The 16,852-nt window shown below is 35.3% G+C and overlaps 1 pseudogene; it reads left to right on the top strand.

Annotated features, from left to right (window-relative positions):
- LOC115972823 overlaps positions 1 to 16,852 on the top strand; it is a 32,520-nt pseudogene that overhangs the window by 463 nt on the left and 15,205 nt on the right.

Consider the following 16,852-nt stretch of genomic DNA (forward strand, 5'->3'; position numbering starts at 1 on the left):
GCTGGATGAAATGCTTAACTTCTAGAAGTCTGCATTTGAAAAAATAGGTCTCAGGTATGATCATTTCTCTCTTCTTGTAGTACATCTTCTAATAGTTTTGTAAATTTGTGATTTCCAACTAGCTTGTGTTGGCTTTAATTCCGTACCAAATTTGATTGTAATTTCTTCAATCTTTTTTCCTATATGTATGTGGGTTTATTTGTAAACGACGAGTGTGAGAGATCAGTGAAGAATCAATCTTCAAAAGATGAACTAGTGCAATTCGTGACTAGTTTGCGAGTAGCTCGCAAGAAGTAACCCACGAAAAGTCTACATGTGAAGCACATGACTAAAAGCTAAAGAGTCATGCCAAGCTATCAAGTTCGTGAGTGTTTCATGAGAAGGGCCATCCCACGAAATACCTTCGAAACAATATGTTTGGCAAAAAGTGAAGTTTCTTTACCCACACTATAAATACCCTCATTATTCACAAATTATAAGGAATGTTTTCAGAGAGAAAACCCTAGCAAATACAAATGAAAGTCAGAGATTGTCATACCCACAATCATCTACACATTTTCTTGTGGTTTTCCTTAACTCCTACCTCTCCATCTCTAGATTCTTGAGAGGTTGTTAGCCAAAAGCTTACCACAGCATTTTTGAGTGTTAAGTGAGATTTTCATGCTGTTGGGAAGCGATTTTGACTTGGAGGGTTGCAGAGAGGTTTTTCACTAAGTTCTTCAGATTCCTCTTAGATAACATGTCCTGGTGTTATTTTGTGTTTGCATCTCTCTTCCTTACTCTTTAAGCTTTCATTTTATTATTGATTGTGGATGAATATGGCTTAGAGTAGTGTTATCAGTTCATTGCGCATATTTACTCTTATTCCGCACTTTGTTTAAGTTAGAGTAAAAGCAATCTAGCTGTAATTTTTAATTGAAGGTCTGAACAAGCTCCTGTGTTTTAGCACAAATCCAAGCTTTTAGCTTTAAATAGAGTCATTTTTTCCCTTCCTGCTAATAATGATAATTGTGAGGTAACTGAACCTAAAACTAAAAATGTGAGTAAGGATAAAGATGATAAAGGAAAATCCATTCTGGGAGCACCCTTTAAGGATGATAAGAAAGAGACTAAATAGAATAATCATCACTTTACTAATAAGAAGTCTCAACCAAAGAAGCCATGTTTTTGCCATTACTGTGGAGCATCTGGACACACTCATCCAAATTACTATAAGTGGTTAGCCACTTAACCAAGTAATAGTGTGTCATCTTTTGGGAGCCAAAATCAACTTCAACTCTCTTTAGCCCCTCTTGGAGAACTTCTTAAGGCTGTCATGTTACTCTCCAACTTCAATGGATTCAACTCTCATTCTTATCCATCTAAACAAAGGTTTATGCAAAAAAAAAAAGGTTCACCATCCAAGTCTCCCATTTGGAAGGAAAAAGATTCCAAGTGATTCTTTCACTTTATTGATCTTATGCATGGTTGGTTGTTGTGGTTTGAGTTAGTCTAGTTTTTGATGTTTTGTTTGTTTGTTTTAAATCTTTGTTTTTTATGTTTCTTTTAAATAAAAAAAAAATAGAAAAATACAAAAAAAGTGTGTTTATGTGTATTGGTACTTGTGTACCTTGGATGGCCTTTGAAACAAAGTTTCTCAACTTTCTATCACTTGTAGCTTAGATGAGTACTTCATGCACAACTAAGCAATGTGAGTTTTGTGGTTCATTTATGTGATTTTTATGATTTCGTTGATCTTTTATCATCCATATCTTAGTCACTCTTTTTGACAGGAAGGACTAAAAAATCTTAAGAGAAAGGCATAAATATCCATCTCACCACTAAAACTCATCAATCATACAACATCTATGTGCAATTCATGAAAGTCGTGCTTAACAAGGTGTAGCACTTACATAGCAAAAACATGATGTTTGGCTTACATAATTGTGTATTTCTTTTCTGTCTCTCTTTCTCTCTCTTATATGCCCATGCATGATAGGCTTAAATGAAAAAAATTATGCAAAGAACATGAAAAACAAAAAGAATCAAAATGCTTTTAAATATGGTTGCAAGCATATTTCTAGGAGATGTGGGAGTTATAGGATATACCTTAAAGGTGATGGTCCCCATCAAACAATTATGATTGCGTGTGGATGTATTTGATCCTCTTATATTATTACTCTTCATAAAATGGAGTACTTATTCTCTCTTGCAAAAGTTTCACACACAACACGTGTACTCTTTCCTACTCTTGATACTATTTGTATAGGTACAATATGATTTGGCCATCACAAGGAATACATGTGGTAGTATATGCTCTCTAAACTGTTTAAACTTGTTTTTGAAAATAAAATTGGCTAGACTTGCTTAGTATGTTTTAATCTAGGAATGCTTTGCATTTAGAGTTAATGATGTGTTTGAGTGCTTAACATGCTTCTTGGTTGCTTGTTTTGGTGTCTATATTGATTGCTTTCATCTTGTGCTATTTTTCCCCCTTGAAAAACCTTGTTTCAGGCTTCTTGATAGATGCTCAATAGCACCTTGATACATGTCTCTTCTATTGAAATTTCTGGGTTTGTTCTCAATACCTCTCGATAGATAGCTTAATCCATTGAGCCAATTCCTAGGAGTCTCTGTCTGCTCAATAGACGCTCAATACTTTCTCGATCTATCAAGCTACGTTTTTCTATATATATTTGAGGTTTGACCCGAATCATTTTGAACTTAAATATCTTGATATCTCTCTCTTCTCTCTCGATCCAAACCACCCTTTTTCACCAAAATCCTTCTTCCCATCATATTTTTGGCCTCTATCAAGATTCAATCCTCTGGTAAGTGGTCTAAATCTCTTCTTTTTCTTATTCCTGATCCATTTCATGCATTTAGACCTAGGTTTTCAAGCTTTTGGGAAAATTTTTGGGTTTTTGAGTTTTTGTTAAATCTTTGGGTTAGGTGTTGTTGGTTTGTTCTCACATGCATATGCATTGCATTCTCTAGCATTATAATAATATTTTCATGCATTCTAGGTTGTGTGCTTGATTAAACAATGTGAATATTGTAGTTTGGATTGGGTTTTTGCCCATGATGCAATTATTTTTGCACATAACATGCTCATGCATTATCATGCATTGCATTTCTTTCTTTCCTTCTTTCCTGAGCCTTGTCTTCTATTGTGTTCTTTTCTTTTCTTTCTTTGTCTAGTTTCCTATCTATGGCACCCAAGAAATCTATTCCTTCAAAGAACATGATATCATGTTGTTGTTTTTCTTCATCTTATTCTCCCTCTATTCTTGATTCTATGAGATTCTGTGATGAGAAGGCCAAACAGGACTTCTATGATAACTTCTCTGACCGGGCGATTCATTCAGAACCCCAGGTCATTTTGTCTAATTTTCTAGAGACTCCTCTTCCCAGTGCATTTAACTCTTGGGGTTGGGCTACTCTTTGTGAGATACCCAAGAGGTGTCCTAGTGTGTTCATTCAAGAGTTCTACTGTAACATGCACGACATTGATACCTTTATGCCTAGGTTCACTACGGTATTCCGAGGTACACGTATTGCAGTCACCCCGGAGTTCATTTCTGAGGTACTATGAGTCCCTAGGGTAGATCGTCCAGACTACCCTAGACACATTCATCTTTGTTTTATCACTCGAGACAAGATGACCTCACTATTTTGTGAGAAAGCCATGGTGTGGGGAGAAAATCTAAATTTGTCCACAACCAAGTTTGCTAAGGGTCCAAGGATCCCTAATATGGTGATGACCTTTGTTCTTACACCATGGTCACAATATAACACTATCACTGAGCCTCGTACTCATTTTCTTCTTTATCTCATGGAGGATCTTTCTATAGATTTTTCTTCACACATGATAGAATCTATGATAGATATCTATCTAGACACTGCTACACGTGATAAGCTCATTTTTCCTTTAGCTATCACATGCATCCTCTCAAACGTGCACGTCACATTTCCTCCCTTTACTCATTTCTATGCCATGGGTGTCATCAGCAAGGAATCTATTTGGAGGAGTGATGCACAACTGGCTACCAAGTAGCCTTGTATAGAGTTTACTTCAATGGATGTTACCCCTGTTTCTCAACCCTCTTCCTCATTTGCTCCTCCTTCTTTTTCTTCTTATGGAGTAGAGGTCTCTTTCGCTGCCATCATGGATCAGCTTCAACTTATGCATGCTAATTTTGGTAGTCATCTTAACCATATTTTTGATAAGATGTGTCAGATGAACACCAATATTGGTCACATCGCTCGCTACCAATCACGCCCTAGGTGGTTTTACTCCTTCTCCCATACCTGAGAATCTTGAGGAGTCTTCTTCGGATGGTGGGGATGGTGATGATGATGATGCTTTTGGCTCCGAGATTGATGATGCGATGGCTGCCTCTCAGTGATTCACCCTTTGTCACTTGTTACAAAAAGGGGAAGTAGTTTTGTATATGAGAGTAGTTATGTTGTTAGAGGGAGAACTAGCATAGGGATAGACTAGTTAGGGGGAAAGTTTATTAAGTGATGTAATGAGGTTTTGTTGTATATTTCTGACTTACATGTACCATGGTCTTGAGATCACTTGTGATCACTTTTACATACATTGTTGTACTTCTTGATATGTATATTTCTATATATATATATATATATATATGATGTATGTTTCTTCACCTTTATCTCACATGTGTTGTTTCTTTTCTCTCTTTAAGCACATGTTTCTTCTTTTATATAACTTTTCTACATTTCACACTTGATGCCTTGATAGATCTTGTTTAAGTGTTTCAGATAAGATAGGTTGCAAGTCTTTCATGCCATGATCTCTTTTCTTGCAAAGTTTTTCAAGAGTTCATAGTAATAGTTAGACTTTTGTACTTTTGTGTAATAGTTATGGAGATTGTTGTTTTGTACTTCTCTCATAAGTTTGTTTGTGGTTTTGTTATAGATTGCCAAAGGGGGAGATTTTTAGGGTCATAATTTTATGTAATTGGCTAATTCTTTGACAAAATTCACTTTATTTGTAATTGGGTAGATCTAAGTTGGGTTTAATACATCAAGAAATATGTTGTTCAAGCATATTGAGTGTTCATATTAAGGACATAAAGATTGATCCAAGAAACAAGTGAAGAAAAGCATTTTCGTTAAGTCTTGACAAATAGCTTGATAGATATTGGTAACAAGACTAGATGAGAAGCTTGACAGATGGCTTGATAGAAGCTCGATCTATTAAGAATTACGATTTTCAGTTTTTTTAGATCTGAAATTTGGCCCAAGCTTATGTTTTTTTTTTTTTTTTTTTCCTTACAATCCTAGACATATATAAGGCTTATTTTAGGAGCCATCACACATGGATACAGAGACTAAGAGTTTTATTTTCTCTATGAGAAGCTATTGCGTTTGTACACCATAGTGTTTTGTAATCAAGTGTTTCCTGATCTTCATTGTTGATGAATTGAAGAAATTTGCAACCAACAACATTCATTTAAGTTACTAGAGTTAGTCACGTACTGAGATCCATGCAAGAGAGTTAGTCACAAATTGGAGATTAGTGCATCAAGGGAAAGAAGGCTAATACAAGATCAAGTTCAATTTGGTATTGAAGCAAAGATTCAACTTTAGGCTAGTATTTTGGGATAGGCTAGGGTAGTGGTAAGATTCCTTATACTTGTAACCACTTGGTTGTTAATTAGTGAATTTTTAGGAGCGGTGACCTTAAAACCACCCAGTGGGGTTTTTGCCTTGTGAGAGGTTTTTCCCATTTGTCAACAAATCACTATGTCAATTTAATTTCCATTACATTTAGTTTAATTGGTGATTTGTTGGTGCTTTTGCGATTAGCATGCAATTTAACCTAATTAATCAACTTGGGTAATTGAATTAATAATTGGGGTCAAGCTTTCTTAACCCAACACCAATTAACAAAACGCATATGAAGCATCACATAAGATCACAAAGTTTAGTGGCGAAGGTAAGGTGAAAAGTTTTTGTCATGGTGATTGTACAAAATGAATATTTGAATTGTATAAGGCCTCCCTAGAGGTTTTCTTAATTCCGTAAAGCTTTATTTGTATCGTGACACAGTATTATATCTAGTTAGACTTCACTGGATCAAACTGGAAAATATAACCAAAAAAAAAAAGTAACATTAAAGTTATTTCAACACAAGCCAATGAAATTCACAACATGCTCAACTGTTCAAAGCTTCTGTACAATGTAAGTAAACTTGCCTTATAACAAATTTGATTATCTCACTCTTGACTCTTCTATGCCATATAGCCCCAGAAGAAGGAAATAATACATGAATGGTTAAGAAAAGTATCAAAGGAGGTAATTCTGGATCCTTCTCTAAACTTGAAAGCACCTACCTTAAAAAAAATCATTTGGAATGGTGTTGGTCATAAAATCAAGAACAAAGCCTCCAACTATCGTTCTCAGTAGTCCACAAATAACTGTAATGCCACCAAATATTATGTCTGCATTGCTCTGCATTATAGTCCACATGGAACCTTATTTCAAATGTTGTTAACTTCATTCATAGAAATGAGCAATGAGACTCCTATTTGATTTCCCTTTAAACTTGGAATCAAGAGGGGCACAGTCAGTAAAGTTACAAAAAAAGACATTACAATAAAACAAACTTGCTTCATAAATTCATGCTTTGCAACAAACAAATAATAACCAATTTAATTATTTATCAAAAAAAATATTAATAATTGTTCAATATTGCCTAAAATTCCTAATTAGTTTGGTTTGGATTTCATTGACGTAGAAGGGAAGGTTTTTCCTTAGTGTAGAAAACGAAGAATTTATTTGGTGTGGAAGACAATGATTCTCCTTGGCATTAGAAAGAAAAATATTCATTATTGAAGAAGTAATGAGTATTTCTTATACATAAAGAATGAGTTTGAAACCTTATAAATAGGCACTATTGCAAAGGGTTTGGTGGCTTATGCCAATGTTTGTCCCTTATAGGCAGAGGAAAAAAATTGCTAGAAGAATATGTGGGTTTGTCAAAGAGTAATTAGGTAGATTTTTGGGGGCTTGAAATTAAGATTACTCATTTTTGTTTGTAGAGAGTTTGTTTGTTTTGTGAGTGTAAGAGAGTTATTGGGTGTATTGGGGCTTTGGGTTTGTGAGTGTTGGTTAATATCATTGTAATCTATACCATTGATAGTGGATATTTTGGTTAGCCTTGCCCATGGATATGGGCATGGAGTTGGATGAATCACATTAAATATTGTTGTCTCTTGTGGATGTTTTATTTTCTTGTTTATGTGAATGCACTTGTGTGAGACTCAAATCACAATAATTGATGTTACAGCTTTCGTTGTTGCATAACAATTGGTATCAAAACTCAAGGTTGGATCTTAGTGTAGTTAAAGAGAAAATTATGTCTAGAGCATCTTTGACGTTGGTTCAAGGTAATGTGTGCACAAGTTTTGACTTAGATGTGGAATCAATGATCACTTTGTTCAAGGAAAGCTTGATTGGATTAAGGCAGAGTTCTTTAGATAAAGAATGAAGATTGCTTGATTTAATTTGAGTCAATGTGGAGATTTGTTGAATATTGTCTTAAATTCCTAATTAGTTTAGGTTTGGGTTTCCTTGATGCAGTAGGGAAGGTTTTTCCTTGGTGTAAAAAGGAAGGATTTTCCTTAGTGTAGATGAAAATGAATTTACTTGGTATGGAAAAAAAGGATTCTCCTTGACAAAAAAGGAAAAATATCTCTTATTAAATAAGTAATGAGTATTCCTTAATTATTCGATTGTTAGAGATTGGAGCTCTAGTAGCTTACTTTGCTTTCATTCTCTTAGATGATGGTATTGAATTTGCCTCTAGAGCAAAATCGCAACAAATCAAAGCAAAGTTATCTTTGTGTTGTGTTGACAATCACACTTGATGGTCCTAAAAAATTAACTCAAGAACCAAATAAATGATGAAAACCCACTTAATTTGCCTCCTTAAAAGAATAACATCGAGCTCGAAATCCTAGAATACATAACTTACACACACAGTCATAGAATAGAATTTCTTCAGAGAGAGAGAGAGAGAGAGAGAGAGAGAGAGAGAGGTTGCTATGTAGGGATTTCAATTTTGCTCTTGAAAATTTAAATTATATCCAAGGACAATTTTGTAATTAAAAATCTATGGGTAGGGATAATTTTTCCATAAGTTATGGTAATGTGAATTTTTTGGTAATTTTAGATTACGATAATGTTAGGTAAAAACAAACAAACCATACACTATATGGAAACATTACAGTAATATGACTAAAATGTGCATCACATTACAGCGAATCAAATGTCCCTAAAGTAATGTTGCGTCCACAATATCTTTATAACAATTTCACAACAAATCCTATAAGGCAAGTTACTACTGGTTATAATTTGAACTTACCACTAATTAACATCATTTTTTTACTCACGAGTTACAACTTTCTATGTAGGGATTTTTTCAAAAATGTTGGGAATGTACATTACTCTTTTACTTACAAACTTTAAATTTATGGTGTCTTTTGGTGTTACCCATTTTGCATGGCAAATAGGGGCAAGGATGGGGCCTTCCCTCGAAATGGGTTCGAGCGTAGGAGTGGGTATTTGAAGACCTTGCTCTATTTATATATAAAAAATTTAAAAATTATTTTATAGGTTTTTATTTATACTGCAAATATACTTTTTAACTTTCAAACTTTAAATATTGATGTCTTTTAGTGTTACCCATTTTGCATGGCAATTAGGGCCAAGGATGAGGGTTAAATTCTTCCCTCGAAATGGGTTCCGGGGTAGGAGTGGGTATTGGAAGACCTTGCTCTGTTTATATATAAAAATTAAAAACTTATTATTTAAATAATATTATAGGTTTTTATTTATACGGCAAATATACTTTTTAACTTTCAAACTTTAAAAAATTGATGTTTTTTGGTGTTACCCATTTTGCATGGCAAATAGGGCCAAGGATGGGGTTAAATCCTTCTCTTGAAATGGATTTAGGGGTAGGAGTGGGTATTGGAAGACCTTGCTCTGTTTATATATAAAAATTAAAAAATTATTTCTAAAATAATTTTATAGGTTTTTATTTATACTACAAATATACTTTTTAACTTTCAAACTTAAAATATTGTTGTCTTGTGGAGTTATATTATTAAATTAATATTTTTATGATAAAGATTTAAATTTTTTATCATTGTGTTGTTATTTTTAATTATTTATGATTTTTAATACTTGAATTATTGTATTGCTATGTTTTAGAAATTTTTATGATATTAGGACTAAATTGTTTTTATTTTTATTTTTATGTTTATGAAAAAAAAAAAAAAAAAAAAACTAGTGTGGGTGGCACATGCTACCTCTTGAGTGAAAAAATTAAGATAGAATTTTTATTTAAAAAAGTATGAAACTATATACATAAAAAATGTATGTCATATAAAGTTAATCTAATTCATATAAGAATTTTGATACCTATTTGCTAAAGGCAATATCTACTCATTAAAAACTTCTAAGAATGATAACGAATATCATCATCTTCCAACAATAAGCAATTGAGTTTTACTAAAACCATGTCACAATATTTAAATTTTTGCTATGAAAGATATCATATGCTACAATTGAAACTCTTCATCAAATATCTTCAACCATACACAATGAAAATTGTCATTCACACTTTCTTCTTTATCATTCTACATGAGTCTAGGTGCAATCTTTAGCTTAATTAGTTTTTAATGAACACCCAAGAAAAGAAGAAGAAAAAATGATAACAAAAGGCAAGGAAATAAAATATCTTATTGAAAGTTCAAATATGTGTATAAACACCCTTGAACGTTTAGACCCCCAATTTACAAATTAACCAATTCAAGCATTATGTCAAACAACTAGTGTGCGGAAAATGAACATATGCTATAATATAGAATTGGATAAACTATCTAAGTCAAATTAAAATCACAACCCACAGCAGATAATAAAAGGCAAAGATAAAAGGGAAGGAAGATGCAAACACAAAGACAACACGCGATGTGTTATCGAAGAGGAAACCGAAGCCCTCGGCGTAAAACCTCTCCGCCGCCCTCCAAGCGGTAAACAATCCATTAGAAAATGTAGTTGGGATACAAGGATAGCAATAGACCCTTTAAGCCTAATCTACCCAGTGCACCTATGCCCTCCAAGTTTCTTGCTCCAACAAGGTTGCGCCAAACCTTTTTATTTTCTACCTTCCCGGATTTTGCTACTAGACCATAGCATCAACCAATGTAAATTGGTTTCTTCCTAACTGCTTTCCAGCAAACCAAACAACCTTCTCACAGTGATGAATATGGTGAGAACAAGGTTTTGGTAAAATGTCTCTCAAGGATTTGACAATGGAGAGGAAGAGAGTTGAGGAATTTGAAGAGACTATAATGTATAGATTGTTGGTGAATCAATCTTGTTTTTCTTTAGGCTTTCTCTCTCAAAATTCTCTCTGGAAGTACTCATACATTTGTGGGTATAAGGGGTATTTATACTGGAGTGAGAGAGGAATGTGAAACGTCAAGTTTTACAAAACAAGGGTGGCTCACGGCTTGGCCTCGCGACTTGACTAAGTCGCGAGACCTAGTCGCGAGATAACCATATGCCCAGTTGTCCTGTTTTGTCCTGTAGTGCTCCAGCTAGCATGACTGTTCACCTTCTGGCACGCTTGGCACGTGTGTTGCGTTTGGCAGCTTGAAGCCGCGAGCTACCCACAAGAGCCAGCCGCGAGTCTCTGTTTTCTTGCACACTCTTGAGCAATCAACACTCTATCTCACTCACTACCCTTACATCAAACCCACTTAAATACAGGGTTACTAAATGCTGAAATACAAGAAAATTTGTCATGAAATAAAGCCGATAAAATTGTTGATTAAATTCAACCTTACAATCTCCCCCTTTGGCTATTCCGTGACAAAACCCTAAAACAGACTCTAGACTTAATATGTGAGTTGGGAACAGTTGAATAAAACTCACTCACACCTAACTCTAGAAGTTGTGAAGCACTTGAATCATAAGATCGTGAAACTCCTAAAACACAACAATATACCATGATCATTGTATGCAAAAAGGCATGAAATGCATATGAAACAAGCTAAAGGTGATCAAGCAAAGGTGAAGTGAAGAATCAAATCATGGATTGATCAACCAAGTGAACACCATAAGGTAGAGTTCACAGTGCTCATTCACACTTGGAATGAACACTTGAACATACAAGTTAACAAGAACAAAGCAAGATACTTGTATGCTCAACACTCAACCAATGCATAATACACTAAGTATATGCTTCTAGGAACGATCCTATAAGGGCACAAGAGTGACAGTACTTAAAACAAAATGCAAGACATTTAGATTAAAGTACTAATTTCAACATAGCATAAAAGGCTATAATAAGCAAGGTACAAACCATAAAACCTACAAATTATGCATAAAAACATTAACCCTAAAAGCTTACATGAGCACATGGGTACAAACACAATATATCCATAAATTGAATAACATCAACAATATAAATATAGAAGATTAAACCAAGATTATAAGATATGAGTTAGAAATAAGAATACACCAAAAACCACAGTGTATCAAACCCATATAAATAGTATCAAACCCATATAAACATTAAAAACCAAAACATAAGCATATATAAACAATGTCTCTGATTTTGACAACTCCCCCTCAACACATTACTCCCCCTTAAGAGCTGCTTTTCTGCTTCTCATCAATAAACTCATCAACAATAGAAAGAACATCTCCCCCTTTTTGATCGGAATGGCCAAAGGGTCACTGTCCATGCTGGGTGGTGAAGCTGTCAAGTTTTGCAGGCAAAATATCAATCTGGTTCTGCATGGCTCTCATCCTCTCAGAGTGCTCAGTCTAGACTCCTCTGATCCTATTAAGTCATTCCAGAATGACTTGAAAAGCATCTAGAGGTGTATCTGAAGAAGTGGATGCTCTAGTCCTTTTGCCGCTCCTCCTGGGTGTTGAGGTTGATGCATGCCTTGCTGCCTCTACCTCAGTCTCCATAGGGACACCCTCTCCTTTATCACCTTCATCTTCTTCACCTGGAAGCCGAACACTTATCCTTTTGCAGGTAAGCCTGTTAATTGCAGAGGGTGTTGACATGAGACTGATGTCTTGAGGGATTGGAACACCCTTCTTTCTAAAGATCCTCATCAACAAACTAGGAAAGATTAGTTTTGGCCTAGAAGTTGTTCTAGTCTCATCCACAATAGTGTCATATATGTGGGAACTGATGTCAATGAATGTCTTTTCTTTGAGATCCATCAGAAAGATTGCTCTTGCACAGTTTATTGTAGTCAACTTCTTTATGGGATATTGGTTAAACATCATGATTATTGTTAGACACCTCATGTCCACTGGAAAAGCTGTGGTATTCAGACATTTCCCTTCTCTCTGTCCACCTATCCTTTGTTGAACAGTTTCAATAGACATAATCCTATCTTTGTAATTGACAAACTCCTGATCTTCTAATCCTTCAAGCCCTAGCACATCATCAATGTCATGTGCATCCAAAGTGGATTCTTTACCTCTAACCCAGCAGCTTAAATCATCCTCCCTTATCACAGCATTTGAATAAAACTCCCTAATCAGGGGTTCACACACTACAGGGAGATCACTCAAAAGCTTTTCCCATCCTCTCCCTTCAAAACAGCTGGGGATAAAGGTGTTCCTTAAATCCTCCAAATCTACAAATCTTTCTTGAATAATTCCTGCTTTCAAGAAGAAGTCCTTGTATCTCTTAAAGTGAGAAACATACCTGAACAAGTTAGGATCCATTTTCATTCTCTTATCTGCCTTCTTTGTAGGTGTTTTCTTCTTTGGGGATGAAGGTGCCATCTGTGAGCAATCAGAAAAGGCCACAACAACATAGAACAATATATGTGTAGAACTAATCAGTACCATGTAATTATCAAAGAAATTGCAGCCACACAGATGAACTTGAACACTTAAATATTATGCTACTTAGATCAACCACATGGATGAACAAGCCTAAAAGAGGAAACACAAGAACAACAGGGAGAATGCAGAGGAGAATTAAAGTAGCAGAGATAGGGAATATCCTAAAGACAGATATATGTCAATGAGACGAAGAATGTGATGAGAATGACATGACTCATAAACAGCATAGTAAAACTCATAGATGCTCCCAATAAATGCACATAATAGAACTGGCACATTCAGCACAGTGAACCACACATTCAAAAAAGGAGCATTATGAAACAATATAACAACATAAGATCAGACTAAATGAGTTACCAATAAACAAACCCTAGTGTAGCACATGATGAAGAACAAAACCAACACCAAAATTAAGCTCAAACTAAATCAATAGTTTTCACAAACTAAGCATGGACAAAGAGTAACTAACGAAACACAAACCCATCTCAAAATCATAAACAAATGCGAACAATCTAGAGGGAAAACCACAAAATCAAGTAAAATAGAGTTCAAGGAAGAAAACCCATACCCATTACTTGAAGATTTTAAGCTGAGATGAAGCAGCAATGGAGTTTGAAAGTGGGTGCACGGAGTGTTTGAGAAAGAGACAGTTGAGGAAGAAGATGAACAGTCACAAAAGTTTGAGGGAAAACTAAAAAAGATTTAAAAACTGCCCCTATTTTTGCCAAACACGCATTTTTCGCGACTTAAGTGAGTCGCCACCTAGTCGCCAGTTCAAGCCACCAAAACACTCAAAGACAAAAATTTGAAAAATTTTTCTAAGTGTTTTTCGCGACTGGAAGGTCTACCCGCGAGAGAGTCGCGAGTTGAGCTGCGAAAATCTCTGAGTAACCCTTGCGACTAGACCTTCCACTCGCGAACAAGTCGCCAAAAATGACATGCAAGCACGCGACTTGACTAACCCGCGATTGAGTCACCAAAACAGGGCAAAACTGAATTTTTGAAATTTTCAAATTTTGAGAACAAAATACTTTCCAAAAACACCTAAAACTCTGAAAAATCTTTTTGTGCTTGAATTAACAAAGATTGAGCATGTAAAAACACATTTCATCAAGTACAATCACACAAATGATTATGGCATTTATCATACATAAACTTGTGTGTTGTGTGTGGATATCAACAATGAGATAGTCCTTAGTCTAATGTGAAGCTTCAATAATCAATTCAACCAAGGCATACACAATTAGCACTAGATCGTGTGAACTATCTCAATTATAGAAATATGTATATATGACCTCCCACAAAACTTGATAACATATTTTGAAGCTTTACATTTGACTCCACTTTCAATCATAACATTTGATCTTTTAGATCCTTTTTGGTACAATCACCTCTCATTGTGAGAGTGATATTAGATATTTCACCTTGATGAGATAGCCTTTGGCTTTTTGAATAAACAATCACTTGAATTTTAGGTCGCTTACCCTTTTTCCTAGTCAAATACTAGAATGTGCGACAGACTTTTGCAACTTAATATCTCTTTTCATTTGGAGATTTACATTTGGTGAGCTCTTTTTAGCAAAAAATAAAGAGTGGAAAGATATATAGATACAAGTTTATGCATGTCTCAAGATCAACAAAACCATTCACTAATCATTCATGACAAGTTTGAAGATCTATTTACAACAATCACATAGATTTCAAGATTTCTCCCACAGTGATATGAGTGCAATGAAACAAGCTATGCTCGAAAATACATAAAGCCATTAGCACAAAGGTACAAGACAAAACAAGTTTTAAGACAAAAACTCAACAATGTTAATCAAACTTTTTGATTTTCTGATTTTTATGTAATTTTTGGATTTTTGACACAAGAAGAAAAGGATTGATCAAAAACAAAAACAAAAACCAAAAATATGCACAAATAGACAAACACACAACCATCAACATAAGCAACAAGCAATCAATCAAACATGGTCACAAAGCATAGGAAGTATTAATGCATGGACATGTTGTAATGCTTATGCATGAGTACCCTTTTTCACCAACACGTCACTTGCGTTTGGGGTGATTTCCTTATAGGATTAGGTACGGGAGTTAGGGCTTTCAAACCTTTGTGAGAAGCTTTCCAAGCAGTTGGTGAATGCACCAATCATCTTCATCACGTTCATCATTCTGGGATCACCATTTTGATCTCTCGATTGTTCACCTACCTAATTTCTTCTAACATTTCTAGGTCCTCATGACCTTTGAGGAGTTTCACTATTCTTTGCTCTCAGCTTTTGACAATTTGGTCGAGTATGCCCTTGAAGTCCGCAATGATGACACATATAAGTTGATCTAGGACCTCTTTGTGGTCGTGGATGAGACTTGGCACGAGATTCAAACCTGCCCACAGATTGATTACAGGAATTCAACAACCATTCATTCCCCACATTTCTCTTGGGCTTCTCAGCAGTAGGACCAACATCAGCTAATTCTTTGGCCTTTATAAACTTCACTTCTTTAGTGACCTTTCCAGATGAGTTACTTCCTCCAGTATATCCCAACCCGGATTTGTCTAAAAAGTACTTTTGCGATGAAACAACATCATCTAGTTTCTTGGTGGTAACCCTCTCAATTTTGGCATTTGCTTGCACAACCTCTTGCTCAAGAAATCTCATTTTTGTGTAAGCTTCTGACAGCTTACCATTGAGTGTTTCTATCTCACATTTGGCCTTTCTATATCGGATTAGGAGACTTTTATAATCCTCCTCTGCCTTCTTCATTTTTCTCACAGCTGCCTTGGCCACCCTTGTGTACTTACCCGACTTCTCCAGGAGTGAGTTATAATTCTCTTGAAGGTTGGTTGTGCTTTCATCTTCTTCAGCATCTGATTCTTCAACAATTCCATTGATTCTTCATCACTATGTTCTCCAAGGTCTCGTACAAGCAGATTCAACTCGTCTGAAGACTCAACATGAGCAATAGTCATAAAAGTTGAGTACTTCCCCTCTCCATCACAGCTTTCTTTAGATTTTGAGTCGGATGAATCCGAGTCACTCAATGTCGTGGCATACACTTTGCCTTTTGATTTCAAATAATTCAGACATTCTTTCTTAAAGTGTCCATGCCCATTACATTCGAAACAAGTGACACCTTATGTAGGTTGGGATTCTTTTCCATCTTTCTTTTTGAATTTCCCTTTTCTCCCTTTTTGAACTTTGGAATTTTCCTTTATCACCAAATTTGCCATTATTTTTTAATTTCAAGAATTTTCTGAAATTTTTTACAAGGTAAGTAACATCTTTATCAACCACATCTTCTCCTGATGAGTCATGATCCTCCACCTTCTCACTAATGCTTTTAAGAGCAAGAGATTTACTCTTCCGTTGATTAGGCAACGACATCTCATAGGTCTGAAGAGAACCAATTAGCTCCTGGACTTTGATGTCATCAAGGTCCTTACTCTCTTCAATCGCTGTCACTTTAGCACGAAAACTTTCCGGCAATGAACGAAGGATCTTCCTTACAATTTTAGAGTCCTCCGTTTTCTCTCCCAAATTGAACTTGCTTACAATCACCTCATTCAGCTTGCTATAGAAAGAGTCAAATGACTCATCCTCACTCATTTTTAACTCCTCAAATTGAATGGTTAGCATCTACAGCTTGGTGTCTTTTATATTCTTCGTACCTTTGTAAGTGGTCTCCAATATCTCTCATGCTTCTTTAGCAATGGTAATGTGAGAGATCTTGTGAAATTCATCTGGGGATACACCACAGAAAATAGCATTGAGTGCTTTACTGTTAGCATTAGATGCAGCAAATGCTGCCTTATCCCAAGTGGATTTGGCTTCCTCAGGCCTGGTCCAACCTATCTTAACAGCATCCCAAACAAATTCATCAATAGAACACAGAAAATCTCTTATGCGAACCTTCCAAAAAGCATAATTACTACCATCAAAATATGGAG

Source organism: Quercus lobata, unplaced genomic scaffold (assembly GCF_001633185.2).
Source record: "Quercus lobata isolate SW786 unplaced genomic scaffold, ValleyOak3.0 Primary Assembly Scq3eQI_53, whole genome shotgun sequence".
NCBI classification, from domain to species: Eukaryota; Viridiplantae; Streptophyta; class Magnoliopsida; order Fagales; family Fagaceae; genus Quercus; species Quercus lobata.